At 48.0% G+C, this 27,324-nt stretch overlaps 1 protein-coding gene and 1 long non-coding RNA gene across 3 annotated transcripts in view; one reads left to right on the top strand and one right to left on the bottom strand.

Moving 5' to 3' along the window:
- Positions 1-27,324, bottom strand: part of GRM7 (glutamate metabotropic receptor 7) — a 730,291-nt gene that overhangs the window by 175,989 nt on the left and 526,978 nt on the right. The gene's annotated exons all lie outside the window — the stretch shown is intronic.
- LOC137532520 (uncharacterized) overlaps positions 1-27,324 on the top strand; it is a 66,590-nt gene that overhangs the window by 17,515 nt on the left and 21,751 nt on the right. Inside the window, exon 2 of the long non-coding RNA XR_011023946.1 lies at positions 26,816-26,963. This is a non-coding gene — a long non-coding RNA (uncharacterized lncRNA). The remainder of the gene's footprint in view (positions 1-26,815; positions 26,964-27,324) is intronic.

Consider the following 27,324-nt stretch of genomic DNA (forward strand, 5'->3'; position numbering starts at 1 on the left):
AAGGCCTAAGTATCTTTTGTTATCTTTCTCATCCCATGAATTATCTCTTCTTATTTGTCTAAACCAAAAAACGATCTCTCCTTATCGGCCTCATCCTATAAATGAGCTCTTCTTATCTGATTATCTTATGAATTATCTCTCCTTAACAGTCTCATCTCATGAAATTACCTGATTTTCATCTTATCTATGAAACACCCGACAAGCAAAAGAAAAAATAAACGAAAAATATTATACTGAAAATAAGTTAATCAGAACCAAAGTATTTGGGGCAATTTTTTGTAATTTTTTTCTTGAAAAATGCTGAGACTATATTTTCTAGTTGGGGTGAAGAATAAATAAGTAGAGGTAATAAATGAGGTAAGTTTTCAGAATCAGCAGCAAAGTTCAGTAAAACCTCTTGGAAAAGTAGATCTTTCTCCTGTTTTTTTTCCTCCCCGTAACAAAGTGGTGTTTGTGATGCTTATTTTCCTGGAGTGGATTCTGAATCCTGCAGGCGTCTCTCGGTGTGAATAAACCTGCACTGATGCAATCACTGCTCCCTACAACACATCTCATCTTCTGATCACGTCCGGCCTATCTGTCGGCTGGCAGAACGGGGGCTGCGCTGGCATTTGTCAAAAAACAAGAGAAGATTCGCAGCGTGCAAGTCAGGAGAGCGATATGTCAAAATCTCATCTTCCCATTTTCTCTGATGAAAATTTTGCCTGTCACAGCAAGCACTAATGTTTAATGAAGGCAATTAAATCCCACAGGGAGGTGGGGCGAGCTCTGCATTCGGTAGCGGCTGCACAGATCTGTTAAACAGCCTGAGCTGTAGCGGCTGTAATGATGGATAAGAGAGTGCGTAGCTTAGTAAAGCTGAGAGCCTAACTTCAAGCACAAACGGCTTCCGAGTTGTGTGGAGGGACGGCATTCCAGAGCTTGTTTTTACGTGTGTAGAAGTTCATTAAGGAGTACCTCAAGTGACATGTAGCATGACGAGATAGACATGTGTAAATAGTACCAAACCTATACAGAACTTGTCTGTTTTATTGTTTCTCACAGAAATGCCTTGTTCACACATTAGATAAGCTTCAGCCGAGACAATCGTTTTGGGCCATCTTGGTAGAGGATCAAGCAGGGGCGTAAATACCCGTACGGGCCGGGCAAGGAGTTAGGAGGCTCCAATCCTGTACAATGCAGATATAACCAGCAATATATTTTACTCTCTACTTCCTCTTTAGTTTGGCTTTGAATCCATGTCATGAGAACAGGATGGGAGCCGTATGATGATTGGCTGGCTGCACAGCACTTGTAAACTGAAGAAGAAATGAAGAAGACTTGTATTACTGGGGGAGCAGGTAATGCATAACACTCTTCTCCACTGCATTGTACAGGACCAGCCCCTCCCAGCTCTCAGGCCCCCCCAGCTGAAGCAGTAAATTTGGCCGCATGCGGCAAGTGGACTAATTGGGCGCGCCATAGGCGCCAATGCATTTTAGTGGTATTAAGGCGCCTGAGTGGAAATTTGGGCAGCACTGGCTATCTTTGGGGCAAAAAGCGCTGTGGTGGGGTGGCGTCTGAGAATTTGGGGCTTGGCAGCGATGGGGTGGGTGGGTGATTAGCTGTTAGGTAAGTCGTTCGGGGGGATTTAAGGGTTAGGCATTAAGTTGTTAGTTTGGGGGGAAGCTTAAGTGTTAGGCAATAGGTAAGTAGTTTGTGCGGGGGGGGGGGGGGGGTGATAATGGTTAGGCATTAGGTAGGTAGTTTGAGCAGAGGGGGGGGTTAAAGGTTAGGCATTAGATAGTTAATTTGTGGGGGGAGGTTAAGGGTTAGGCGATAGGTAGGTAGTTAGTGGGGGTTAGGGGTTAGGCATTAGGTAGATGGTTTGTGCAGAGGGAGATTTAAGGGTTAGGTGTTAGGTAAGTAGTTTGTGCGAAGGGGGTGGTTAAGGGTTAGTCATCGGGGGGGAGGGAGTGAAAATTTACGTGTAATTTTGCGCAACCGTAGTTAGCAGATTAGGATCATCAGTAGAAGCCAGTGCCACGTGCAGGAAGAAACATATACAGTACATTTCTATTTCTGTGTCCCGGCATGAAGCAAACACAGCAGCAGGTCTGACTTGTCTGTTTCCATGAACAGGGCTGTAGAAATCTAACATTACACCGGAGCTATGTCACGATTATTATAGGCACACATTATTCTTAGTGGAGTTCTGATTCCATTCTGGTCCCTGTGAAGCGAGAAGCAGCGGCGGGGAGAGAAGACGCCGTCCCCCTCAATGATATTCATAGTTCACTGCTTCTGTTGGACCTAAACCAAGCCAGTGACAGCAGTAACGCTAAGGTTGGACAACTTTCTGCTTCTATATATAAACTGTTTATTTTTTCCCTCGTTTCAGCAAACAAGCAAAAAAAGCAACCTTGTGCATAAAATTAATCGCGCGTCACAAAAAGTTCAACGCATTTTCACCACCAGCTCGGGATGCATTAAAGAAAAAACAAACATCCGACGACATTCAGAATGTTTGGGTTTGCGCAAAAGTTATTGGAGTTGAGGAAGATGTTGCAGGTAAGCAGAAATGCCAATAGCAACACACATAAACATAATCCCTTAAAACAAACCTGTAACATAAAAAAGTTAGATGCTTACCTAAGTAACTAGAACTACCGTATATACTCGCAAGCAAGCCGAATTTTTCACCCCCCAAAAGTGGCCCAAAAGTTGGGGGGTCGGCTTGCTTGCGAGTCATGGGTAGGTGGGTGGGTAGGTGCTGCCCCTCCCCGCTCCCCCCGCGGCCGCCGCTACTATTACCTTAGGCGGCGCCGCTTCTTCTATCCCCGTCCTGCTCCGATAACTAACTCATTCTAGTGTTGTCCGGATCATGAACGATTCGGATCTTTGATCCGAATCTATTTTGTGAGTCGAATCATCCGAATCATCAGAATGAGTGATTCGGATCGCAAAAGGGGCGGGCCAGGAGCGACACGCCCCCTCTCAGCGGGCAGCGGGGTCCTGGAAGCAGAGCTGAGATGGATCGCTCTGTTGGATGGGAGGCAGCCTTGCAGGGAGACAGGTAGATGAGAGAGAGGGGACATGGGTGCCACTGCCAGATATGTGTAGAGCACACATACTGGCTATAACGTGCTGCTCATTACAGGCTGTCTGTTCCGTAGTTGTGCACAGTGAACACATTGGAAGCTTTTGGCTCAGCTTAGCATAGCTCAGTAACTTTGCAGGCACTGTGATTGCAGGGCAATATGATCCTCCTAAACAGCTGCACTTTACTTCTGGGAATGCTTTCTTTCACTGTGCGACGTTTGCATTCAAAGTACACAGATGAACATGTAGGTGAAATGTATGTAAAGCATGATTGCAGCATGTGGGTATTGTGTGCAAACAAACATTTCTGCTCTCTGCTCGTCCCTCCTCCCTTCTCTGTGCACTCCCTGCCCTCTGTCCATCTTCTCCCCTTCTCTGTGTGTCCACCCTCCCTCCCCTTCTCCTGTCCTGCTAGTCATTTCACCCCCGAATGCTTCGGTAGTAAAATGATCCGAGATTCGGATCAAATATCCGGATCTCTTCAATGATCCGATTCGAATCATCCGGATCATTGAAAAGATCCGAACTTCCCATCTCTAACTCATTCACAGCAGCGCGCCCCTCGCTGCTGTGATGATGGAGGAAACCATAGAGAGCGGTTCCCATAGTAACGGCATCGCCGCTACAGGAAGCCGCTCTCTATGGTTTCCTCCGGCTCCATCACAGCAGCGAGGGGCGCGCTGCTGTGAATGAGTTAGTTATCGGAGCAGGACGGGGATAGAGGAAGCGGCGCCGCCTAAGGTAATAGTAGCGGCGGCCGCGGGGGGAGCGGGGAGGGGCAGCACCTACCCACCCACCTACCCATACTGGGGCACTATGCTAGCTATACTGGGGCACTATGCTAGCTATACTGGGGCACTATGGTAGCTATACTGGGGCACTATGCTAGCTATAATGGGGCACTATACTGGCTATACTGAGCACTATACTAGCTATACTGAGCACTATAGTGAGCACTATACTAGCTAAACTGGGGCACTATACTAGCTATACTGAGCACTATACTAGCTAAACTGGGGCACTTTACTAGCTATACTGAACACTATACTAAGCACTATACTAGCTAAACTGGGGCACTATACTAGCTATACTAAGCACTATACTAGCTAAACTGGGGCACTTTACTAGCTATACTGAGCACTATACTAGCGATACTGGGCACTATACTAGCGATACTGGGCCCTATACTAGCTATACTGGGCACTATACTAGCTATACTGAGCACTATACTAGCTATACTGAGCACTATACTAGCTAAACTGGGGCACTATACTAGCTATACTGAGCACTATACTAGCTATACTGAGCACTATAGTGAGCACTATACTAGCTAAACTGGGGCACTATACTAGCTATACTGAGCACTATACTAGCTAAACTGGGGCACTTTACTAGCTATACTGAACACTATACTAAGCACTATACTAGCTAAACTGGGGCACTATACTAGCTATACTAAGCACTATACTAGCTAAACTGGGGCACTTTACTAGCTATACTGAGCACTATACTAGCGATACTGGGCACTATACTAGCGATACTGGGCCCTATACTAGCTATACTGGGCACTATACTAGCTATACTGAGCACTATACTAGCTATACTGAGCACTATACTAGCTAAACTGGGGCACTATACTAGCTATACTGAGCACTATACTAGCTATACTGGGCACTATACTAGCTATACTGGGACACACTAGGGGAATAAGGCGGCCAGCATTTCCTACCCCCGGCTTATATGGGGGTCAATCATTTTTCCCTGTTTTTTCAGGTGAAAGTTGGGGGGTCGGCTTACATGCGGGTCGGCTTGCTTGCGAGTATATACGGTAATAATAGCTTGTCTGATATGTTCAGAGGGACCCTGCGCAGGATCAGTGGGCTTGTGGATGGATCAGGACAGGATTTAGAACAGCTAGTAGATAGAAGTGCCCAAAACATATAAAACATTTAAAAACTCTTTAAAAAGAAAATGTAGTTGTTGGCTTACCTCCTCTGTGAAAACAGAATTCAAGTTTTTATTGCACACAAAAAATATGAAGAAGCTGATACGGTGTTTCACAGGCATTCCCCGCTTCCAGGGCAGTTTCTAGGCTAAAATGCACCCAGGGCGACAGTGTAAAAATTGTTAGCCAGGTCTAGTTGCACTCAGTATAGGTAGCCAGCTATAGGTCCCCCCAGTATAGGTAGCCAGGCATAGGTGCCCCAGTATAATTGCCCTCAGTATAGGGTAGCCAGGTATGGGCCTCTAGTATAGGTATCCAGTATAGTTGCCCTCATTATAGGTTAGATAGGCAGTTGCCCCTGGTATAGGTTAGATAGGTAGGTGCCCCAGTACAGGTTAGCTAGGGGGGTGCCTATAATATAGGTAGCCAGAATAGTTGCCCCCAGCATAGGTTAGATAGGTAGGTGACCCCATTATAGGTTAGTAAGTTAGCTGCCCCCAGTACAGGTTAGCTAAGTGGGTGCCTCTAATATAGGTAGCCAGAATAGTTGCCCCAAGCATAGGTTAGATAGGTAGGTGCCCCCAGCATAGGTTAGATAGGTAGGTGCCCCCAGTATAGGTAGCCAGTATAGTTGCCACCAGTATAGGCTAACTAGGTAGGCGCCCCCAGTATAGGTTAGCTAGGTAGGTGCCCGCAGCATAGGCTAGCTAGGTAGGCACCCCCAGTATAGGTTAGCTAGGTCGGTGCCCGCAGTATAGGTTAGCTAGGTAGGTGCCCACAGTATAGGTTAGATAGGTAGGTGCCCCAGTATAGTTTAGATAGGTAGCTTCCCCCAGTATACATTAGGTAGGTTCCCCCAGTATGGGTTGGATAGGTAGGTTCCCCCAGTATAGGTAGGTGCCCCCAGTATAGGTTAGATAGGTAGGTTCCCCCTAGTATAGGTTATATGGGTAGGTGCCGCCAGTCAGGGGCAAATCCAGGATTTTCAAGGGGGGGATTCCTGAAAGTGGCATGTGGGCGTGGCCAACACATGATGTGCGTGGAGCCAAATGCTAGCAGTTTCTAGGATAAATTGCACCTAGGGCGAGGGCGTAAAATGTGCCCCAATGTGAAGACAGGTATAGGTGCCCACAGTATAGGTAGCCAGCCGAGTATAGGTAGCCCATATAGTTGCCCCCAGTATAGGTTAGATAGGTATATGGCTCCAGTATAGGTTAGATAGGTATATGGCTCCAGTATAGGTTAGATAGGTATATGCCCCCCAGTATAGATTAGATAGTTATATGTCCCCCAGTATAGGTTAGATAGGTATATGCCCCAGTATAGATTAGCTAGGTATAAGCCCCAGTATAGATTAGATAGGTATATGCCCCAGTATAGATTAGATAGGTATATGCCCCAGTATAGGTTAGATAGGTATATGCCCCAGTATAGATTAGCTAAGTATATGCCCCAGTATAGATTAGCTAGGTATATGCCCCAGTATAGGTTAGATAGGTATATGCCCCAGTATAGATTAGCTAGGTATATGCCCCAGTATAGATTAGATAGGTATATGCCCCAGTATAGGTTAGATAGGTATATGCCCCAGTATAGGTTAGATAGGTATATTCCCCAGTATAGGTTAAATAGGTATATGCCCCAGTATAGATTAGATAGGTATATGCCGCAGTATAGGTTAGATAGGTATATTCCCCAGTATAGGTTAGATAGGTATATGTCCCAGTATAGATTAGCTAGGTATATGCCCCAGTATAGATTAGATAGGTATATGCCGCAGTATAGGTTAGATAGGTATATTCCCCAGTATAGGTTAGATAAGTATATGTCCCAGTATAGATTAGCTAGGTATATGCCCCAGTATAGGTTAGATAGGTATATGCCCCAGTATAGATTAGCTAGGTATATGCCCCAGTATAGATTAGATAGGTATATGCCCCAGTATAGGTTAGATAGGTATATGCCCCAGTATAGGTTAGATAGGTACATTCCCCAGTATAGGTTAGATAGGTATATGCCCCAGTATAGGTTAGATAGGTATATTCCCCAGTATAGGTTAGATAGGTATATGCCCCAGTATAGGTTAGATAGGTATATGTCCCAGTATAGATTAGCTAGGTATATGCCCCAGTATAAGTTAGATAGGTATATGCCCCAGTATAAGTTAGATAGGTATATGCCCCAGTATAGATTAGCTAGGTATATGCCCCAGTATAGATTAGCTAGGTATATGCCCCAGTATAGATTAGATAGGTATATGCCCCAGTATAGGTTAGATAGGTATATGCCTCAGTATAGGTTAGATAGGTATATGCCCCAGTATAGGTTAGATAAGTAGGCGGGGGGGACCGGGGAGAGAGGAGTTTCCACTTACCTGCCTTCATCCTGCACGCAGCTTCTATCTTCATCCTCTCCCGGCGCGCGTCGCATCGGTAAGAGCTCCGCCTGTGATGACATGCGGTACGTCATCACAGGGGCGCTGATACCATAGCGACAGACGCCGGGACAGGAAGTACATGGAAGCCGCGCAGGATCCAGGCACCGTAAGTGTAAAGTCTTCTCTCCCCGCAGCTCTGTCTTACGCCCGCCGCCAGCAGCAACCGAGGCCCCCCGCAGCGCCGCATACATATCCTTCTGGTCGCGGGGGGGGGGGGGTGTTCCAGACACCCGGAATACCCCCTTCGGTGCGCCAGTGCAGTGTATAGTTTAGATAGGTAACTTCCCCCAGTATAGGCTAGGTAGGTAGTTTCCCCCAGTATGGATTAAATGCACAGAGTATGGGATCGCACACCACGGTCGAGGTGCTGAACCGTATTATAATCCACAACAAATATCCAGTGGGTTTGCACACTCTTAGATACCAAATCCAGTTTATTCAATTTGCGTGACACACCATTCCAGAAAACCAACGAATCGTTTCGGGGCCCCTCAGGGTCCCCTTTGTCAAGGTAACAGAACAGAATGGTAACCATGGAATGGTGTGTCACGCAAATTGAATAAACTGGATTTGGTATCTAAGAGTGTGCAAAACCACTGGATATTTGTCCCAGTATGGATTAGGTAGGTAGGTTCCCCCAGTATAGGTTATATAGGTAGGTGCCCCCAGTATAGTTTAGATAGGTAGTTTCCCCTAGTGTAGGTTAGGTAGGTAGGTAGGTGCCCCCAGGGCCGGCCCGCCCATGAGGCGGGGTGAGGCGGGTTCCTCAGGCGGCGGGAAGTGGAGGGGCGGCACCAGGCATAAAGAGGAAGTGACTGCGCCTGGTTCTTGCCGCCTTCTAACCTGACTGGAGAGAGACGGGAGAGAGAGTGCAGGCTGCAGTGCAGACTCTGCAGTGAAGTCCTGCTCCTGTGGTGCCTCCGTGCCTGCACACACCGTGACAAAGGCAGTTGCACTCAATTTGGCTTCTTTCAGTAGCCCCTCCACTAAGTAAGCGGGCATAGTATGTGTGCATTGCCCGCTAATAAATAAACACCCGGCACTATTTCCTCCTCATAGCAGCAGCGGCTCTGCAGAAGTGCGCAGCTTCCGGGCCTCTGTTGTACTGTGCAGGAATTACACAGATCCGCACTAGCGGGGCCCGGGAAGCTGATGAAGGAGGTTCAGCTGCAGTGAGGGAAAGTTTCCTACATCTGAGACGGTGAGACTAGCTGCCTGCTTTATCGCACTTCTGATGTGCCTTCTGCAGCCTGGGACCCGCTCTCCTGACCACGCTTCTCCTCTCAGCTGGGATGTGCACGGGCTCCTGTGTGTCACTGCAGGATTCAGAACACAGAACGCCGTGATTGCAGGCACCTAGTGACATGTTTATGGCCCCAGGACAGCTATGGTATGTGCAGGCTGTGCAGTCCTCGGTTAGGTAAACAAACATTACTATCACTGCCTCTTTTGTTGTTATGTGCTCTTTTAACTAGCTCTGCTTGCAGCTTTACTGTATAAAACAGTTTGCTCTACTGTGATGACGTCTTTTAAGGTGTCCACTCCATACACTAAAGGTGCCCATACATTATATGATGCATGGGCAGATCGACCAAGTGACAGATCTCTCTCAGATCAAATATGAAAGGAGAGAGATCCTTTGCCTGCCCATATAGCAGCAGACCGATTCCCAAAAGATTTCAGCATGAAATCTCTTGGGAATCAGCCTTGTGACTTAGCACCTGTCGCCTCGCCACCTCTGTCGTTGGATCACAGGATCCACTTCACAGGAGCACAATGGAGGGGACTAGTAGGTTGGCAAGGGAGCAGACGGACTGCAAGGGGCTTAAAGGATCCCATACATTATTTGATTGGCGGCATCAATCTCTGTCAGAGATCAATGCCTCAACGTGGCCACCAGATTGTAATTACCATTTCTGTCTGAAACTGAAACTATCAATCTGGCAAGATGGAAAGATGCTGAGTGCACTCAATTGGCACTCAATTTCTGGACGATCGAAGGACCCCTGGCTGGTCTCCAATCTAAGGTGTGTACTCCTCCAGCTGTGCAGAGTGCTGAAGTGGGGGACATACTCGCCTATCTACCAGCGCACACCACCCATGTCCTGTGTCTTCTCTCCATCGTTGCCAGTGCGCCTGCATTCCTTGGGCATCTACATGGTTGCACACATGCCACCATGTCACATGGTACAGGGGGCGATGGAGAGAAGATACAGGAGGAAGCGTTCGAGGGGACAGGTGAGGGTTATTGCGTTTGTGTGAGTTAGGCCAACAGTAACTGGTGATATGAACATGGGGGCCCAAGTTGCTGATTTGCCTAGGGCCCAGTTAAGCCTTAATCCGGCTCTGATGTGGATCATGCTGGATGCCCGACTCCGCCGCCAGACCCCATCCCCGGTGAGTCAGTCACTTTGCTGCCTCAGGCTTTCTTTCACGGTCGGTTGGTCGGCCGTGTGGGGGATGTACAGCAGATGGGGGTATACAGGGCACCAGTAATGGACGTACAGACAGTAAGGGAATTAGTAATGGTGGGCGTACTGTGGGGATGGAATCAGTATTGAAGACATATTGGGGGGCTTGGCAAGGGGAACAGGAATCAATGAAGGGGATGACAAAGTCGAAAGGAAGATGATGGGGGGGGGGGCACAAGAAAGGTGCTAAGTGGGATCAGGAAGATGGTGACATGGGAGTGGGGATCAAAACATGGAGAGGGAGGAGGGCAGTGACTGCAAGGAGGGGCATAAGACAGAGAGACTCAGGAGAGAGTGGCAAATAAGGAGGCACAGGGGAGAGGACACAGAAGGGAGGCACAAGAGAGAGGGGCAAAGGAGGCACAAGAGAGGCCACAAAAGGGAGGCACATGGGGAAAAGACACAGAAGGGAAGGACAGGATGCACAGGAGAGGGGCACAGGAGAGAGTGGCAAAGAAGGACTCCTTCTGAAGGAGGCACAAGAGAGAGGGGCAAAGAAGGTGGCATGAGAGGCCACAGAAGGGAGGCACATGTGGGAATGGACACAGAAGGGAAGGACAGGATGCACAGGAGAGGGGTCACAGGAAGGAGGCACATGAGAGGCAGCACAAAAGGGAGGCACAGGAGAGGGGTCACATAAGGGAGGCACAGGAGAGGGGGGGGGGGGGGAGAAAGGGCACAGAAGGGAGGAAGGAGAGAGGGGCAAAGGAGAAAGGGGGCAAATGAGAAAAGCACTGGAAAGGGGGCACAAGAGATAGATGGCATCAGAGAGGTACAGGAGAAAGAAAGAGATGCACAGGAGAACCGGAGGGGGGGGGGGGGGGGGGGGGCGCCTTCACGATCTTTGCCTCAGGCAGCAGAAAGTCCAGGACCGGCCCTGGGTGCCCCCCCCCCTCATAATGGAGGGGGGAGCTGCAGCCGTGGGGAGGGCAGCCCGACCTCTCCCTCCCTTCCTCTTCCCGGGCTGCCCTCCGTACTCCCCCCTCCGACTGCAGAGTAATTAGCACAGGGAAGCGTAATATACAGATACTCACCTCCCTGGTTCCTATCGCCGCTGACTCGCCGCTGGTCTTCTCCTCTCTTATAAAGTCATATCAGCTGTTATGTCCTTGTAGAGGATGTATGATAACAACTTCCTCTTCTTTTTAACCCTCCTGGCGGTATGAAACATTCCGCCAGAAGGCAGCACAGCAGTTTTTTTTTTTTTTTTAAATCATGTAGCGAGCCCAGGGCTTGCTACATGATAGCCGCTGCTCAGCGGCATCCCCCCGCCCGCTTCGATCGCCTTCGGCGATCTCCAATCAGGAAATCCCGTTCAAAGAACGGGATTTCCTGGAGGGCTTCCCCCGTCGCCATGGCGACGGGGCGGGATGACGTCACCGACCTCAGCGACGTCGTGACGTCATTGGGAGTCCCGATCCACCCCTCGGCGCTGCCTGGCACTGATTGGCCAGGCAGCGCACGGGGTCTGGGGGGGGCCGCGCGCCGCAACGGATAGCGGCGATCGGGCGCGGGGCGGCGGCGATCAGTGTGCTGGCGCAGCTAGCAAAGTGCTAGCTGCGTCCAGCAAAAAAAAAATTATGTAAATCGGCCCAGCAGGGCCTGAGCGGCACCCTCCGGCGGCTTACCCCGTGTCACACACGGGGTTACCACTGAGGATGTTAAAGTGTTTTTTTAGGGAGTAGGAAAAAAGGGCGCCGGCTGAGGGTGGACAAAAAGGGCACCGCCATAGACTTTAATGCAATTATCGTTAATACGACGAAAAAAGCATAAAAAATGGCACCGCAAAAAAATGTGTTAAAAACATTATAACGTTATAGTTTTTGAGGTGGTTATCGTTTTAGAACGGTATAGTTTTGTCATATTATTTTGTTAATAAGTACAGATTTTACGTTTTCAAAGTTATTATCATTAATATATGTAAAAGGGTGTTTCTGCAGAGGGAGTGGTTAGGGTTATGTACCCCCAGGGGAAGTGGTTAGGGTTAGGCACCACCTAGGCAGGGGTTAGTTTTAGGCAACACCAGGGGAAGTGGTTACGGTTGGGCACCACCAAGGGGTGGTTAGGGTTAGGCACCACCGGGGGTGGTTAGGGTGAGGCACCACTAGGGGAGTGGTTAGTTTTAGGCACCACCAGGGGAGGGTTCTGTGTGAGGGTAGGGTTGGGTTAAGCAGTATTGACAAACAGCGTTACGATATTTAACGTTAATATTTATTCATTATTATCTCTCATTTGTTTTTGGAACAGTAATTATCGTTAATAAAGCTTGACAACGATGATTCTCGTTAGCAAATTCGTTAATACCTGGCGCCAAATTTGTTAGTAACCCGGGCCCTTTTTTCATGCACGTGTTTTTTATATATTTTGGGCACCTTCAGCCAGCAGTTGTCACTGCTACATCTCTGTATTATCAATCTGTATTTTAGTACGTTCCTTTTGGAGATCTCAATTTCCCGTAAGAGCGACTACAGAGGATCCTCACCAACCTGAGCAATAGGCTGGAATTCTTTGTAGGCCTTATTGGGGGTTGCAGAATCTTTCCAACCTGAATAGTGTGAGACATTTTTCTATAGTACAAATGTATTGGTACAGTGGCATATTGCACTATTAGCTCCTGGCCTCCGTTTCTTTATGTTTTTCCAGTCTTGGAAATTCCTGGTCCTGGCAAAGGACTGGTTTCAGTACAGGTTCTCTTTAAAATGAGCCTAACTCCAAAGAAACATAGAGCAATCCACATTGCAATGCTGCAGCAGGCATCACAAGGTGTTATGATAAAGCATTAGCTTCACTCTGTGGCTGTGCTCAGCCATTGGCCCCCCTCACAGGTAAGGTTTATCACCAGTCACAGAATTAGGAGCGTACAGCATCCAATACAGCCATGCTGAAATCTGATTATTGCATGTAATTGTCCTAATTAGATCCAGTAATTGTTGTCTGGAAAGCACTGCAAACACCTCCTGTGGTGTCCTCTCTGATTCCAAACTACAGCTTGCCTAGGCCAGTTCTAGCTGCCTGGTCAAAGATTAACATGGGGCCCTTCTGACACGCAAGCAACCCCTCCCCAAATAAAGCAGTATAAGGTGCCTTCCCGAATACAGCAGTAGGAGCCGCCTCAGATATTATAGTCCCACAGTGCCCCAGAGCTGGGTGATGGGCACCCCAGGTCCCCTAATAGTGGTCCCCTGTTTGCTGCAGAGTACTCACAGCGGAGTGCACTTACCTGTCCCGCCAGCATGCGCCCTACTGTATCCTTCCATCTCTATCCCTGTATGCACTTGTTCTCCGAGACCTGCATGCCGCAGAGAACAGATCCCGGGTTTCATGGATGGAGACAGAAGAACACTGGAGGGGGCACAGTAGCTGGACAGGTGAGTGCGCTCCGCTACAAGTACTCTGCAGAGTTATTTGCTGGGGGGAGACATGGGGTGCCCATAAGCTGGCTCTGGGGCCTTGGGCGTTTGCCCCTATGGAAGCGCCAGCCCAGTGGGTAGCAACTAGTGTTGAGCCGAAATTTTCGAAAATTTCGCGTTACTATAATTACACATGCGAAATTTGCTATTACGATGCGAAATTATGGTAGCGTAATTGCCATTAAAATCGTAATTGAAAATACCGTAAGCGTAATTTTCAACGTGTAATTTCGCGTTTCGTTCATACCGTAATTTCGCGTTAAACCATAACGTAATTTCGCGTTAAACCATAACGTAATTTCGCATTTCTTCGTAATTTCGCGAATTTCGTAATTACTTGTTAGCAGGGTTGCTTGCGAATTTTCGCCAAAGGCATTTTCGTCTGCATGGCGAATTTTAAAGCGAAATATCACTACATGGCGAATTTTATATGCGAAATAGCATTCCATAACGCGAAAACGACGCGAAAATTAACGCTTACAGCAATATGATTTATCGCGAAATTACGTTATGTAACTACGCTTACAAACGGTTGCATGCAAGGCAAACGTAATTTCGCGATACCCACTGTAATGCGAAAATTACGAGAAAATTACGCTTACGCGGAATTTCGCGAAATCCTTCTTCATTACGATTATGTACTTACGGCCATAATCGTAATTACACTAATTACGCGAAATTTCGCAAAATTGTAATTAAGTCATTACGCTCATCTCTAGTAGCAACTGAATAGAGATGGCCAATGAGATGCAAAGAATTCAGGACTGCATGCAAATAGTTTGAGGCTTGGATGTAGGCCAAACAAGGATTTTGACTGGCCCAATTCCAAGTTTACACAATGCAGTTTGCGTGAAATTTACATGAATGTCAAAATTATTAGCATATCTTGGCCATCTTTAAAATATCAGACCAGTGAACCCCTCGTTCCCTCTCCTCTGTACAGCATTTACCTGGGCAGCCTATGTTTTTGTTTGTTCATGCCACTTGCATAGTGAGTAGTGTTGGGCGAACACCTGGATGTTCGGGTTCGGGTCCGTTCGCCGAACATGGGCCAGATGTTCGGCATGTTCGGCCCGAACCCCGAACTCCCCGAACATCCGCTTTTGGGGGCCCTATGGGGTCGCAGGCATAAGGGGGGTGCATGCACCGGTCGCGGGGGGGGGGGGGGGGAAATTCCCCCCACCCCCTCCGCTAGCGCTCCCCCCTCTGCCCGCTTCCCCATAAAAAAGTTTGATGAAAGTACCGATGGCTGGCCAGGCAGTAGAGTGAGTGAGGAGGAGGAGTCCGGAGAGTGACGCGTTGAGGCCGGGCAGCGGGCGGTTCAGCGTTGTACCCTTGTGGTACTTCCGCCCTTTCTCTGACCTCACGTCCTCTACGTGATGACGCATACGAGGGTACGCGTGACGCGTACCCTCGTATGCAGAGGACGTGAGGTCAGAGAAAGGGCGGAAGTACCACAAGGGTATTACCGCTGAACCGCCCGCTGCCCGGCCTCAACGCGTCACTCTCCGGACTCCTCCTCCTCACTCACTCTACTGCCAGGCCAGCCACCGGTACTTTCATCAAACTTTTTTATGGGAAAGCGGGCAGAGGGGGAGCGCTAGCGGAGGGGGTGGGTGGAATTTCCAACCCCCCCCCGCGACCGGGGCATGCTCCCCCCTTATGCCTGCGACCCCATAGGGGGGCAGTATTCGGCCGAACAGGGCCCTGTTCGGCCTGTTCGGCTGGGCATTAAGCTGTTCGGGCGAACCCGAACTAAAAAGGCCGAACACCATGAGGTGTTCGGCCGAACTCGAACATCACCCGAACAGGGTGATGTTCTGCAGAACCCGAACAGTGGCGAACACTGTTCGCCCAACACTAATAGTGAGATGAGCATGAGATGGGGTTACCTCTCCTCACCTGTTCTACGTTGCCCAAACATAAGGCTGGGCAGAGGCGTATCTACAGGGGTGCAGGTATGGCATGTGCCATGGGCGCCTCTTACTGGGAGCGCTGCTCTTTAGCATCATTGATGTTCTCCATACACATATTAGTTTTTATCTGGGGAACATTCTGCTGTCTGGTTACATCTTTTAGGGGAACAAGCTGCCTAACTGTTATTTGGGAGATATGCATAGGCTGGCCTATTGCAATCCCAGTGAGCTGATATGAAGATGAATTGGAGACATTTACAGAGGCCATGTGATCAGCAAAAAGCTACTTGAGCATTATTTATATGTGTAAATATAAATATATACACTTGGATCTAAAAATAGTGACCCATCTTTGTTCTGCTGATTGCATAGTATACAGAAACTATAATAATGGACAAAGACTGGATAATAATACCTTTTTTTGTATAGCGCTTTTCTCCTGTCGGACTCAAAGCGCTTGCGAGGCAGCCACTAGAGCGCACTCAGTAGGCAATAGCAGTGTTAGGGAGTCTTGCCCAAAGAGCTCCTTACTGAATTACTGGCTTACTGAACAGGAAGAGCCAAGATTTGAACCCAGGTCTCCCGTGTCAGAGGCAGAGCCCTTAACCAGTACACCATCCAGCCAGGATGTTTGGTAGAAAATGGGGATTATTTAAATTTCCACTCGGGGACTTTAATTTCCACTGAGGAATTCCAATGGTCCAGATGACTGAATCAATGGGAATCTCAATGAGAGAGAAAAATTTGCCAATACAAGGAAACACGCTCAGTACAGTGGTGGAATTCAGCAAGTACAGATAGTGGGGCGTCAGTGTACTAGCAATACAGACGAAGAAACAGGGAAGAACAGAGATTAACCACTTGCCGACCGCACACTCATAACGTGCGTCGGCAAAGTGGCAGCTGCAGGACCAGCGACGCAGTACTGCGTCGCCAGCTGCAGCCTAATTAATCAGGAAGCAGCCGCTCGTACGAGCGGCTGCTTCCTGTCAAATCACGGCGGGGGGCTCCGTGAATAGCCTGCGGGCCGCCGATGGCGGCTCGCAGGCTAGATGTAAACACAAGCGGAAATAATCCGCGTTGTTTACATTTGTACGGCGCTGCTGCGCAGCAGCGCCGTAAGGCAGATCGGCGATCCCCGGCCAATCAGCGGCCGGGGATCGCCGCCATGTGACAGGGGACGTCCTGTCACTGGCTGCACAGGACGGATAGCCGTCCTGTGCAGCCCCGATCACCGGGGGAGGCAGCAGGTAGGAGAGGGAGGGAGGAATTTCGCCGCGGAGGGGGGCTTTGAGGTGCCCCCCCTGCCACCCACAGCAGGCAGGAGAGATCAGACCCCCCCAGCACATCATCCCCATAGGGGGGGAAAAAGGGGGGCAATCTGATCTCCCTGCCTGCACCCTGATCTGTGCTGGGGGCTGCAGAGCCCACCCAGCACAGATCAATCAAACCAGCGCTGGTCCTTAAGGGGGGGTAAAGGGTGGGTCCTCAAGTGGTTAAGAGAGAAAATTTAAAGATGGAAAAAAAAGAAAAGCACAGATGAAGAAATAAATACACAGATGAAGGTGAAAGAATGTAGCTTGATCAACAGACGAAGAACACACACACGCGCACGCACACATACACATACACATACAGACACACACACACACGCACGCACACACATACACATACAGACACACACACACACACACAAACAGACACACACACACACACATACAGACACACACACACACACACACACACACACACATATACACACACACATACACACATACAGACACACATACACACACACATACAGACACGCATACACACTCACACACAGACACACACACAGACACACACACACACGTACACATACATACAGACACACACACGTACACATACATACAGACACACACACACACATACACACACACACACACACACACACACACACACACACACACACACACGCATACAGACACACACACACACACACACACACACACACACACACAGACACGCATACAGACACACACACACACACACACATACACATACAGACACGCATACAGACACACACACACACACACACACACACACACACACACACACACACACACACACACACACTGATCAACAGACGAAGAACACACACACGCGCACGCACACATACACATACACATACAGACACACACACACACGCACGCACACACATACACATACAGACACACACACACACACACAAACAGACACACACACACACACATACAGACACACACACACACACACACACACATATACACACACACATACACACATACAGACACACATACACACACACATACAGACACGCATACACACTCACACACAGACACACACACAGACACACACACACACGTACACATACATACAGACACACACACGTACACATACATACAGACACACACACACACATACACACACACACACACACACACACACACACACACACACACACATACAGACACGCATACAGACACACACACACACACACACACACACACACACACACAGACACGCATACAGACACACACACACACACACACACATACACATACAGACACGCATACAGACACACACACACACACACACACACACACACACACACACACACACACACACACACACGTTTTGGATTAATAAACAGGATTCTTAAGTATATTTTTTTTACCACCTTGTGGCAGTTTAACCATAGTCCTACATATGAAAATGTTGACTCAGAGAGAAGTCCTCCTTTTTTAAAAATGATTTCATGGTAAAATCCTATTATGTAATTACAGTCTACTCTACCCAAGAGAAAATGGGTAGAGTCTATGACTAATCTTGGTACCTTGGCATACTTTAACAAGAGCAACTGCTAGAGGCTTTTGCCAGTTTGTCCTGATAAAATACACTACCATGCAGGGATGGGCCAAGGCAGAGGCGAGAAAGGCACCGAACTCTGCTGCAGTGGTAAGGAGTGCTTAGAGGGCTCAATTAAATCACTGTAGTCATGACCGGTACAAGGGCACAGCAGTCATACAGGTCATCCCACACCTCCCAAGTACACTCTCATCCCCTGGGACTCCATATCAGCTCGACCAAGTGATCAAAGGGGAAGGTGGTGCCTGGCAGAGTTTGAAGTGTACTAGGGGATTGCATTTTAGCATGTCAGCCTATGGTGCTGGAGACCCTTTTCCCAGTTATGTTACTGTGTACTTCTGGAAGCCAGGAACCTTGACTTAGAACGTATCTACAACAGCTGCAATTAGTAAGATCTGGTGCACGGGCATAACTAGGGGCATAACTAGAGGGGAGCAGCACCTGCGATCACGGGGGGGGGGGGGGGCAGTGCTGTGAGGGACCCCAACTACTTACTTTCTCTTCCTCCAATACAGGGGACTATAATCAGGGCTGCTCAAATCCGGAACTGGGAGACATCCGGATAGTTCTAATAGTTCTATCCGGATATCTCCCCAGTAAACCTGTGCGGGGTGGGCGGGGGGTGTCAATCTTACCTGCCTGACGTCTTCTTCGTCCGTCCCTCGGCGCCTCTCACGATGCGGTCCAAGCGGCGGTCACGTGATTACAAACACTTCCTCCTTCTGGGTTGAAGGAGGAAGTGTTTGTAGTCACGTGACGCGCGTGGAGCGCGTCGTGGGAGGCGCCGAGGGACGGACAAAGAAGACGTCAGACAGGTAAGATTGACCCCCCCCCCCCGCCCACTCCGCACAGGTTTACTGGGAGATATCCGGATAGCAACTATCCGGATGTCTCCCGGTTCTGGATTTGAGCAGCCCTGACTATAATTCAGATCAGGAGCTTTTGTGGCTGCACTTGTTATGGGTGTGAAGATCATGATGGCCACACTTGTCTAATGACCCTTGTGAGATGGGCCCCAAGACCGTGAAGGATACAAAGTGGAGGCAAGGGAAGGGGTGTGAACATTGCGGGGGCATCAAGGTTTCGCTGGGGAGCACCATGAATTGTAGTTACACCACTTCCCAAGTACCAGGGTCTGCCAATACCTGTGTGTAGCACCCAGAGTAACATCATTCATCCTACTGCAGACAGCTCTGTAGTCCACCGCAGTGAAATAGACAAGACAATCTCTCATAGACATACAGCATCATTCATCCCTTCTCAAGCTATATTTGGCTTTAGTGAAACATCGCAGGCAGGTTCACAGCTGGGCTGCCAAAGGGTATCATTCGCTGTTTCAACACATTTCTGTCCTTGGATAAATCAGCAAGCTTCTTCCCATCATTTCCACCTCCTCTGGAATGAACCATTGTCTTGCCGAATTAAACAAAATCATCTGCGGTTTCCCTCCAGAGAGGCCAATAAACAGCTACATCTGTTTCCGACGTGTAAATATTTTTATTGGTGGAGGATGTTTATCTAAACATAGGCAGCTGCCGGTGTCTGAATAGAGTGATCAGCGTGATCAGTGCTCTGCAGTGAATGGGTATTCTGAAAAGTGTGTCCTGGATGCTGAGGTTAACCAACTCTGAGTGCTCCTGGCACCGTGGATGGATTGCGCTCTCGTTTGACCCTCCAGGAGGAGGCTAGCTTTGCATCTGATAAGCTCATTAGGCCTTCTGCAGAGTGAAATATTCGCCAGAGTGAGAGCTTCAGGCAGCTCTCCAGCTCGCTCCATGCCAGCATAACAGGTGCCAGCCACAGCCCTCCCCCGCCCGCCAGAGCCTTTGCATTTTTAGCAGAGCGTTGAAGACTTGCCAGGGATGTCGCAGAAAAGCCTTAAAAGAAAAAGGGCAGCGTTTTGATGAGGAAGGAAGCAGGCCAATGACCAGGAGGACAATACTCATTGTGTGAACTCCGACAGATATTGACTTGCTGCAATGAGTGACGGGCCTACTGATAGCGTTCCAGCATGTCCTTGGGCAAACAAATGGCTGCCAGTGATACCTTAAGGGACGTTTTGCTTCATAATTTGAAAATCAGAGCAAAGATTCTGAATATGGTAAAGTCACACTGTTTAAAGGTCTGTCATAACTACTCACAAGAATGCGGGTGAGGAGGGAGTTAGCAGAGAGGCTGTAACAGCAGCAGATCCGACTGTGCTAAGGGTAAGAAACCGTACAGCTGGCCATACACTGGTCGAGATGGCCAACAGATAGATCCCTCTCCGACCTATCTGCTCGAATCCCTCCACACACTACTCACAGATTTTCAATCAATGTCAGCAAGAAATCTTTGAAATTCTGTGTGATCATGCCGGGTCTTCCCTGCATACTGCAATCAGTGCTGCAAGGTAGGGTGACAAAACACCCTAAAAAAGAAGAAATCAGAGACAACAGGAGCCCAAATGGTACAGCACAGCATGTCTCAAGAAGAGTGATGGAAAACAAAAATGATTAGGGTACTCACAAAGGAAGGTTGCACAAGGGGAAACCAACCCCTGAAAGCAGGTGGAAATCTATAACCTCGACTCCACTCGGGTCACGGTGTCCAGCTAGAGATGGATATGGTCGCACTCTTGGGAAAAACAACAAAAGGTCCTATCAATGGCAAAGCCACTAAGTACCAACGTACACCCCTACCAAGGGAGGGTAAAGCACAAAGGGTGTAAGAGGCACCCAGAAGTAGATAAAACAGCTAAAAATTAAAAATAGTGCTGGTTTACCTCAATAATGACAAGTTCATATAAATATGAATGTTAATAAGCACCGTCAATGCATTTTGTGGGTCTGCACCCTCTTCCTCAGGCCAAATAAAGTACCAGAATTGTATCAGAGCCAGGTACATGGGACCTCTTACCTCCTTTGCACTGCAATCAGTGCCTTTTGTTTCTGGAACCCTTCTGATTGGCTGCTTCAATGGAAGCAGGACAATTTAGGCGCCCCATAGGCGCTAATGCAAAAATCGGCTATAAGGCGGAAAAAGCACAAATTTGGTGAGTGATTATTATTGTTTTGAACATTAAGTTATACTTTATTTTTTTACGTTTTGAAAATTAGAACGCTATAGTTTTTGACATTTTAAATGTTTTGTATTTACAAATTATTCATTTTTTAAATTATCATTTTGAAATGTATCGTTTTGAACATTATAAGGTTAGGAAGGGGGGGGGGGGGGTAGGGTATGGCACCAGGAAAGGGGGTTTTAGGGGTAGGTGTCAAAAAGTAGGTTTTAGGGTTAGGTGCTAGGAAGGGGGGCTTTAGGGGTAGGTGTCAAGAAGCGGGGATTTATATTTAGATGTCAAGAAGGGGGTTTTAGGGTTAGGAGTCAGAAGGGGGATTTAGGGTTAGGTGTCAAGAAAGAGGGTTTTAGGGTTAGGCATCAGGAAAGGTGTTTTTAGGGTTAGGCGTCAGGAAGGGGGGGGGTTAGGGTTAGGCGTAAGAAGGGGGGGATTTAGGGTTAGGTGTCAAGAAGGAAGGTTTTAGGGTTAGGCATCAGGAAGGGGCGATTTAGGGTTAGGCATCAGGATGGGGGGTTTTAGGGTTTGGCATTGGAGGGAAGGGTTATGTGTGAGTGTAGGGTTAGGTTAAGTTGTAATAAAATATCTTTAATATATACAGTATACCAATATTTTATTATGAAAATGAACACTATTTCCACTTTAAAAATTAAGAATATTGGAAGAAAAACAGGCGCCCATTTTTCCTCATGCCCCTATTTCATGTATGCTCTTCAACAGGTTTTTACTGAGCTCCGACCAATAATAAACACTGATATCTCTGGAGGGCTGTTATTTAAACCACACTCCATCTGCAGTACAGGTTTACTTTAGAGCTGGCTAAAAAAGAAATAGATCGTCTGGGGAGGTTTCCTGCCACAATCGTGTGACAGAGGACTGACTGAGTTCTTCAGGAGTATTTTGATTTGGGAAGTTTAGTTCCACTTCAGAGACATACTCCAGAGAGCATGCAGTGACACTCAGAAACAAATAGGCTCTGGGAGCGGTTACAGGACTGTTCAGCTTGTTTTATATATGGCAAATTCTTTGGAATAAACAATTCTCCACAGAGGTTTGATCCTGCCACAAACACTAGTCAGTGGCAAAATCCTGAATTCTTGTCTAGTAGACAGAGAGATCAGCAGGTAGGATCAGTTGGTGACAGTGCCTGTAGTGTTAGTGTCTACTTTTCTCTATAACATTCTTTCTTTTACATCACATTGGTTTTGACAAAGAAAGTGTTGTTATAATCTAGGACAACTATAATTTACTTTTAAAGGACACTTAAAGAGTGAGGGATATGGAGGCTGCCAAGTTTATTTCTTTTTAAACAATGCAAATTGCCTGGCTGTCAGGGCCGCAACTAGAAATCACTGGGCCCCCTGGATGCACCCCCCCCCCTCCCAACAGAAATTGGAAAGGCAGGCTAGGCAGTATATTTGAAAAAAATATACTTACAGTCTAGGTAGAAAGTATAGGTGCCATTATTAAAGGTAGCTAGTTGTAGGTGCCCCCAGAATAGGTAGCCAGGTATAGGTGCCCTTAGTCAGTATAGGTAGCCAGGTATAGGTGTCTCTAATATAGGTAGCCTGGTATAGGTGCCCGGAGTATAGGTAGTCTGGTATAGGTGCCTCCTGCATAGACAGCCTGGTATAGGTGCTCACAATATATGTAGCCTGGTATAGGTGCCCCAATATAGGGTGCCTGGCATAGGCGCCTCCAGTATAGGTAGCCAGGTAAAGGTGCCCTCAGTATAGGTTAATCAGGTATAGGTGTCCTCAGCATAGGTTAGTCAGGTATAGGTGCCCCCAGAATAGGTTGATCAGGTCTAGGTTCCCCCGTATAGGTTAGTCTGGTAAAGGTGCCTCCAGCATAGGTAGCCAGGTATAGGTACCCTCAGTATAGGTTAGCCAGGTAAAGGTGCCCCTGGTATAGGTTAGCCAGGTATAGGTGCCCCCAGTATAGGTTAGCCAGGTATAGGTGCCCTCAGTATAGGTTAATCAGGTATAGGTGTCCTCAGCATAGGTTAGTCAGGTCTAGGTGCCCCCAGTATAGGTAGCCAGGTCTAGGTGCCCCCAGTATAGGTAGCCAGGTATAGGTGCCCTCAGTATAGGTTAATCAGATATAGGTGTCCTCAGCATAGGTTAGTCAGGTATAGGTGCCCCCAGAATACGTTAATCAGTTCTAGGTGCCCCCAGTATAGGTTAGTCAGGTATAGATGCCCCTGGCATAGGTAGCTAGGTATAGGTACCCTCAGTATAGGTTAGCCAGGTGAAGGTGCCCCTGGTATAGGTTAGCCATCTATAGGTGCCCCAGAATAGGTTAGCCAGGTATAGTTTCCCCCAGTATAGGTAGTCAGGCATAGGTGCCCTCAGTATAGGTTAATCAGATATAGGTGTCCTCAGCATAGGTTAGTCAGGTATAGGTGCCCCCAGAATAGGTTAATCAGTTCTAGGTGCCCCCAGTATAGGTTAGTCAGGTATAGATGCCCCCAGTATAGGTTAGCCAGGTATAGTTTCCCCCAGTATAGGTAGTCAGGCATAGGTGGCACCAGTATAGTATAAGCGCTCCTTTATACTATTTTTTATATATAAAAGTGAATGTATTTATCTACTGAAAAGTGGTACCACTAGCATCGTTCCCTTTCAAATCCTGCTGCCATGACAAATAATATAGATGTTGTTTTCTGTGTCCACCTGAAGAAGGTAGGCGACAGACGGGGGTGGTGCTTGTTAAGACAGTGGGTGGGGCACTGGGCATCTATGGCTGTGATGTGGAAAACTCCTTCCTGCTTTCTGGCTAGCTTACTTAGGTAGACAGGAAATTACATCACTGTTGGCTACAACTGTCAGCTTAGATGATAGAAGCTGGCGCAGTAGACAGATGTTTATATCGGAACATCCTAGGCAGAAGATACAATTTAGCTTCTGAGACAATCTAGGGGGAAGCAGATAACTGTCATTTTTGCCTGTTATTACGGTTATTCTTTAAATTTAAACGTGCCTCAACATTCAGGGACAAAATTCCCTCAGCAGCTAAGGTAGAGTGACCATATTTTTGTGGGTCCAACCTGGGACGGGGAGGGGGGCGTGTGGGGGGGGGGGGCGGCGCGCGTGCGCGCCGCATCGAAAAGTGGGGAGGACTGAGCGCGCAGCGGCGAAGACTGGGGGGGGGGGGGGGGGGGGGGAGGTTGCGCCGCGCCGAAAAATGGGCGTGGCCATGACATTGTATGGGCGGAGCTAACATAATGATGTAACAGCGAGGCATAAGAAAGTGTTTACGCCATGATGTGGACAAACGAGACTTTGCATCATGGGTGTGCAGAAACTGTGTGATGCTAATAGTATACGGTAACCACAAAGCAGCAAACATAGCCATCTATGACCATTAAATAATAAATGTAGTAACAGTTACCCCGGACACCAGAAAATAAACGCAATAGGCAACATGTCAGCACAAAATAACCGCAATGCGGGCAACATGTCAGTACAAAATAAACGCAATGCGGGCAACATGTCGGTACGAAATAAACGCATTGCGGGCAAACATTTCACCAGAAAAGAAACGCACTGCGGGCAAACATTTCGCTAGAAAAGAAACGCACTGCGGGCAAACATTTCGCTACAAAAGAAACAATGCGGGCAAACATTTCACCAGAAAAGAAACGCAATGCGGGCAAACATTTCGCTAGAAAAGAAACAATACAGGCAAACATTTCCCCAGAAAAGAAACGCAATGCGGGCAAACATTTCACCAGAAAAGAAACAATGCGGGCAAACATTTCGCTAGAAAAGAAACAATGCGGGCAAACATTTCACCAGAAAAGAAACGCACTGCGGGCAAACATTTCGCTAGAAAAGAAACGCACTGCGGGCAAACATTTCGCTAGAAAAGAAACAATGCGGGCAAACATTTCACCAGAAAAAGAAACGCACTGCGGGCAAACATTTCGCTACAAAAGAAACAATGCGGGCAAACATTTCACCAGAAAAGAAACGCAATGCGGGCAAACATTTCGCTAGAAAAGAAACAATGCAGGCAAACATTTCCCCAGAAAAGAAACGCAATGCGGGCAAACATTTCACCAGAAAAGAAACAATGCGGGCAAACATTTCGCTAGAAAAGAAACAATGCGGGCAAACATTTCGCTAGAAAAGAAACGCAATGCGGGCAAACATTTCGCTAGAAAAGAAACAATGCGGGCAAACATTTCACCTGGAAAAGAAACCTAATGCGGGCAAACATTTCACCTGGAAAAGAAAGCAATGATTTACTCACCTGGCAGAAGTGTCCGGCCTCTGGCGCGCTGCTCCGTCCCGGGACCGTCTTGTTCCTCCTGCTCTTCTCTCCCGCGCTGACAGGGCTACGGCAAGATGGCGCCCGAAGCCCTGTATTGGAGACACAAATAGGTCTCCAGTACAGGGCTTCGGCAGCCATCTTGCCGTAGCCCTGCTCGCCTGCCGGTGTCGGAAACAGACACCGGAAGAGGAGGCTGGAGCGGGGCTGCAGGCAATGAACTGGCACGGCGTCTATAGACGCCGCTGCCAGTTCATTGAGGAGAGAGTGGCCAGAGTCCCGAGGCCGGGACGTCCCGCTGCTGAAAGCGGGACGTTTCCCGGGACCTCATTAAGCCTGGGACAGCGGACCCCGAATCCAGGACGTGTCCCGGGCAATCCGGGACGTCTGGTCACTCTAGCTAAGGTCTATATGAGCGACAGTGCTCAAAACAAATTATGGGTTCTAGAAGCAGGGCCGGTTCTAGACTTTTTGCTGCCCGAAGCAAACTTGTGAGGATGCCCCCCCGATTTGGAATGCTCGCACAGCACACAACAATTTACTCTGCCTCATTTAATGTTCTCACATGACATGCTGCAGCTCAACACAACAGCACACTGGCTGGCTGTGAGTCTGTGACAAACAAACTGCTCACCCCTCAGCCAGTCCATTCCTCCTCAGGAAGGTACACACAGTATAACAATGCTGCCCCTGTAATCTCTGGCCCTGTCTAGAAGAGTTCGCTCACAGTCCCAACTTGTGATAAGTTATTGGGACCCTTACAGAGAACTCTTCCCTCTTATATGTCACCTCTGAATCCCTGTCACAGGCAGTCAGAGTAGACTATATTTGGGCAAATTCCAGAGTATGGTGTCACCTTTGTCTCCGCCCCCTGTTGGGATCACAGTGGGTTGTACAGCGGCATGTGGCTAAACGTACAGACCTGGTTAATGAGGCGATGAAAGCCCATTAACTCTGACGGAACATTCTGTGCCGATCATTACCTTCAGGAGTTCTGAGAGAGGCGCTGTGATAAACCAAATCACTTTATTAATTTTGCTGGAAAGAAGAAAAAAAATTAATTACTCCATCTTTACGTCCCAAAACGAAAGCTCTTCCTCGCTAATTCTCTCTATACAGATTAAAAATTACTCACTCTGGTGTTTAACAAACAAAAACAGTCATTTGCATATTAATGAGGGCCGTGCTATACGATGCGCGGTATGCACCGTTCTTTCACCGAAATCTCCCGAGTCGACTTAATCTGATGGGAACTGAACTCCTACTGTGCTTCGCTGCAATTAAGAGCCCAGATGACAGCCCAACACTTTATAAATCATATGTCTAATTATAGATCGCAGGCTCATCCTCGCACATCTGGCGCTGCAGGAGGGAGAAGGCAAGTATCCCCCGCAGGGCGATGCCAAACTGAGCTGCGGCACTTACACCCGAGAGAAGACGTCTCCTGGAAGCATCATTCCTATTCCCGCCCTGTTGTTACGGTGAGCTGATAATGATTGCGTTATAATGTACGAGGCGGGTGATTAAAGGAGCAATCCGGTGTAAAGGGATAGCTCAAAGCCCAGGCGCAGGAAATTATAGCCATGCAGGTTCCAGGGCTAGGAGTTAGGCAGTGTTCCATGCAAATTCTGCATGTAATTTTCCACAATTCTGCATTCTGCCAATTTTTTTTCATTTATTTTCTGATTCCGTGCTTTGCGATTTATGGCTGCATTTGTCTGCAAATTTTCAGATTGCATTGCTCCTGTGCTTACCAATGAAGTTAATTTACATGAAACTGCATCTGATTAACTTAAAATTGCATGCAAATATTTACATGCGTCATGCAGGAAGTAGAGAGAA

Source organism: Hyperolius riggenbachi, chromosome 9 (assembly GCF_040937935.1).
Source record: "Hyperolius riggenbachi isolate aHypRig1 chromosome 9, aHypRig1.pri, whole genome shotgun sequence".
NCBI lineage: Eukaryota > Metazoa > Chordata > Amphibia > Anura > Hyperoliidae > Hyperolius > Hyperolius riggenbachi.